We start from the raw sequence: 5,208 nt of genomic DNA, 5'->3' as shown, positions 1-5,208 counted from the left end.
TGCACAATAAACCCAGAATAACTAATAGCACTGATATCTATACTCACTGCCATCGAGTCAAACCCAACTCATAGCGACCCCTCCTTGGGTTTCTGAGGTGGTATCACTTCAGAAGGTATCCCATCCTTCCTTCCAAGGAGTGACTGGTGGGCTTAAACCACTAGCCTTCTGGTTAACAGTCAAATGCCATAGGCACTATGATACCAGAGCTCCTACCCATATCTATAAGTCAGTTTTATCGACAATTATGTTCATATTTTCTTTTGTCTAACACACTTAAAATACTTTGCTCCATGTATTTTTGTAATTATTTTATTATTATTTACTTAGTATCTTTTTCACATGCTTGAGTATGTAATCTCATCCTCTTAGTATCTGATTTTAGTTTTATATCTAAAAACAATAAGAGGTCTTAAATCTGCAGTATAAAAAAGGTTGAGTTCTCTATGCAAAAGTATCTTTGTCAAATAATTTTAAGATTTCGAGTAGAGCAGGGATAGTCACATCACACAGGAGAAAAGTCTCAGTGAGAAATAGAGGTTGATTCGGCATCTAGGCATTTCGGGTATTTTAAGACATCCAAATCTCAAAATAAGTCCTTAGACCTACACTCAATGCTTTATTCTTTCCCTATCAAAGCTCTGTCACATTTGATGCATTGTCAGGCGTTTAATTCAACCAACATAAACTGAAAACCCCTAGGATCAAGCTTTAGTTTGATTTTCATCTATCTCAGCCTAGAGGCAAAAAGAAATGAGAGATGGTGAAAATCCTTGGTTGTCTGTCTGAGTTTTGAGCTGAGTATTTAGCACCTTGAGATTGCCATGCATTTTCTTTAAGTTGTTCAGAAAAATTAAAAGCAACCAGCCCACCCTAGAGCCTTGAATTCCTCATCTCCTTCATTCTGTTCTTTTTGAGAAGTAACTCAATCTCTCAAAAACTTGTTACTCATAGACACTTCATTCTAGATGACCACAGGTAAAAATCAAATTAGCTATTTTGCCACTGAATATCATAGGAAGCCAGAATCCCATTTCTTAATCCAATCTGATTCCAGCCACAAATAGACCAGATAAAAAATACCAGCTTCCTATAATGCGTCTGAAGTTTTCTCATTCAAAAACTCAGTTTTTATCTTCCCTATCAGTAATTGATTGTAAACAAAACCAATTGGTGAAAGCTAAAAATCTAAATTCTAGGCTAAGATTCCAAACACAATCCCCTCAAAATGAGATGCTCAGAATCTCAGTGTTGCTGCAATCATGTCAGCTTTTGTGGTTGGAACTTAATGTAGTGAACACCTAAACTGCCACTGTTGAAATAGAAAATACCATAGAAAAGAGAGCCAAAACAACTGAAAAACAGTCACTACCCTGGTAATTCTTGTTTATTTTTCAAATTTACATTTGATGCCCTTAAAAGGGTAGTTGTGAGTTCCGTCTATATGCTTCGGTTTGTTGCTCAGAAGATTAAATTTGAATTTATAAGTTAGAAAACCTTTTATACTGGCGGATATCTATTGCTAAACTATGTGTCTATGTGTATGTAGACCAGTCTAACATCTATCTGTTCTCTATCGATCCTCTACATCTATCTATCTATCTATCTATCTATCTATCTATCTATCTATCTATTTATTATCTTTAATCATCTATCTACCTATTGCATCTGTATCTATCATCTGCCTATCATCTAGCGATAACTATTAGGCTCCTGGAAGCTATTGTTTCTATTGTCTGTATATCTGGGGTACAAGTGAAGTGAATGAGTAAGGGCTAGGGTGATCTTCTGTTTCATAGATAGATATTCATTCAATACCTCTTCCCAGGTCTACGCATAGTGCTTTCATTCAATGCCTGGAGTATCTCAGTGCTATACATCTGCATAGATCTGCAGGTCTCATGAATTCTCTTCCTATGTGATATTCCTCTATGCAAATTCTTGGTTCTATTGGTTTTAATAAACTTTTAGAGGAGTCTTAGAGGGTTTTCAATGTGCCTTTGTTATCTTGACCCAAAGGGGTATTGTTAACAGTTTATTAAGAACCTAAAATACAGTTACAATTTTTAAATCAGATTTACAAGTGAGGTAGACACAATGAAGAAACATAAATCACTATGAACAATATTTTATTTAACTGCTCTATTTTCCATGTTTTAATGAATCATACCAATACTTTTAGTTTACTCTTAACTTTAAAATTATTGCAATTATTAAGCAATATCAAAATTTCCAAGTCTAAAATTAATTTAATTTGGGAGAAAAACTTTAAATTTGTGGGTGTTGTTTTACTGCTTTCTGCTAATTCCCTTTGACTAAATTAGACCTCAGGTGACCATAGAGTAAAATTGATTGCCTGATATTTGTACTGAAGGAAATAAAATTAACAAATGGCAATAAACATCAGGGCAGTGGTAGACTATGCACATTTACTCACTATTTCAAAAATTACTGGGAAGAATTGATAAATAATAAAAGTTTTATATTTTTCTTTCCATATAATTTTGTCACAAGGATTTTCAAATAATATGAAAATAATTTTACAACATAAAGACTGATTTTTTTTAAACTCATGATAGAAGTCAATTGTCTCCTTTGTCTTCTAAAACACATAATAAAAGACATTGATTTTTTTCTTATTAAAGTTCACACTAGTTTTGTAGATCATTCTGATATTTTCTTCCCAAACTTTTATATTAATATTTTGAAGACATATATCCACAATTTATTTAATCTTATCTATATATTTATCTATTCATTAGAATATCACTGGGATTTTGGTGCCATAGTGCCAGAGGCATTTGACTGCTAATCAGAAGGCTGGCGGTTCAAACCCACCAGCCACTCCTTGGAAGGAAGGGCAGGCAATCTATTTCCATAGTGATACCACCTTGGAAACCCAAGGAGGGGTCGCTATGAGTCAAAATCGACTGGATGGCAGTAAGTTTGTTTTTTTGGAAGTTTATCACTTGCCAATTTTTTAGAACTGTGTTCAGAGATCTTCTTCCTAGTCTGTCTTAGGTTGGAAGCTCTGCTGAAACCAGTCTGACAGGCACAATCCTGCTGGTATTTGAAATACTGGCAAGATAGCTTTCAACATCATGGCAACATGTAGTGTTGAGTGGCTGTAATGGAAGAGAAGTACTTAAAAGAATACTTGTTATTCTTATGTGCCATTGAGTTGATTGAAACTCATAGTGTCCCTATGTGCAACAGAACAAAACACTGCCCAGTCCTCTGCTAGTCTCACAATTGTGGCTAAGTTTGGGGTCATTGTTGAAGTCACTATGCCAATTTATCGTATTGAGGCTCTTCCTCCTTTTTTTCTAACCCTCTAGTATCCCACGGAGCTCTGGTGGCACAGTGCCTAAGGTATTTGTCTATTAACCAGAAGGCTGGCATTTCAAACCCCCCAGCCACTCCTTGGAAGGAAGATTGGGCAATCTACTTCCATAGAGATACTGCCTCAGAAACCCAGGGAGGAGTCTCTGTGAGTTGGATATCAACTCAATGGCAGTGAGTTTTTTCTACTATACCATTCATGTTGCTCTTTCCCAAAGATAGGTGGCTACTGATAACATGACAAAAGTACATGAAAGGAAGTTTTGACATCCTCGCTTCTAAGGAGCAATTCAGCAATACTTCAAGACAGATTTGTTAGTACTTGTGGCAATCCATGGCATATTTAATATTAATTATCAACAGCAAAATTCAAAGGCTTCAATTCTTCATTTTTCCTTATCTATTGTCCAGCTTTTACATGCATTTGAGGCTATTGAAAACGCCATGGCTTGGGTCAGGCTCACTTGGTCCTCAATGCCATTTCTCTGATTTTTAACACTTTGTAGAGGTCTTTTGCATGAGATTTGGCCAATGCAACACATTGTCTAATTTTTTAACTGCTTCTTCCATGTGTATTGGCATTGGATTCAAGTAAAATAAAATCTTTCACAACTTCAATCTTTTTTCCATTTATCATGATGTTCCTTCATCATCCAATTATGAAGATTTATGCTTTGTGTTGTGTAATTCATACTGAAGGCAGTACTCTTTGATTTCAAGTTGTCTTCATTTTCAGCAACAAGGTTGTGTCATCTTCATATCACAATTTGCTAATTAGTCCTCCTGCAATTCTGGCGCCTGTTTTTCTTCATATAGTCCAACTTCTTGTATTATTTGCTCAGCATATAGATTGAATAAGTATAGTGAAAGAAGATAACCCTGAAGCACACCTTTCCTCATTTTTAGCCACATGGTAAGGATTTCCTTGTTCTGTTTGAGTGACTGTCTGTTGGTCTATGCACAAGTTTGGCATGAGCACAATTAAGTGTTCTGGAATTTCCATTCTTCACAATGTTATCCATAATGATTCTTAGAATGGAATGCCTTGATATGACACATCTGTGTTTTATTTTTTCCTTTCAGTCAAGATCACTCTTTCCACTTCCTCTCCTTAATCCAGCTTGAACTTCCAGTAGTTCCCTATGGATGTACTGATACAACAGTTTTTGAATTATCTTCAACAAAATATCACTTGTGTTCAATATTAATTACATTTTTTGATAATTTCCTGCTCTAGGGGACTACTTTTCTTTGAAATGAGCACAGATATGAACCTCTTGTATTCAGTTGGTCATATAATTTTCTTCTGGTTTCTTGATATTGTTGAGTGACCACTTTTAGTGCTGTAACCAGTTGTTGAAAGACTTCAACTGATATTTATGTTTCTGGAGCTTTGTTTTCACCAAAGCCTTCTCTGTAGCTTGGACTTCTGCCTTCAATGCCATCAATTTTTGATCATAGGCTACCTTGTGAAATTGTTCAATGTTGACCAATTATTGGTCAATGACTCTGTCTTTTTTCTGATGTTTCCTATCATTCAATATTTTGCCCACAGTTTAAAAGTGCAATTGGATGGTTGATTTCTTTCTTCAGTTCTTTCCACTTGTGAAATGTTCAGCTTGCTTGTCTCTTTTGGTTTTCTTACTTGCAGGTCTTTGCACATTTAATGATAGTACTTTGTCTTCTTGAGCTGCTTTTTCAATTATTCTGTTCAGCTCTTTTACTTTTTATCATTTCTTAAAATCACTTTAACTATTCCATGTTCTAGAGAAAGTTTCAGACTCCCTCTGACATCCATTTTTTTTTTTTCTTTCTTTCTTAGGCTGGGTTCACTAAAAAAGCCAAACTAGTGAAGCTTATATATAT

The sequence above is a fragment of the Orycteropus afer genome, unplaced genomic scaffold, assembly GCF_000298275.1.
Source record: "Orycteropus afer afer isolate SDZICR_OR568_19922 unplaced genomic scaffold, OryAfe1.0 scaffold00595, whole genome shotgun sequence".
NCBI classification, from domain to species: domain Eukaryota; kingdom Metazoa; phylum Chordata; class Mammalia; order Tubulidentata; family Orycteropodidae; genus Orycteropus; species Orycteropus afer.
Note: the sequence above shows the minus strand (reverse complement) of the source record.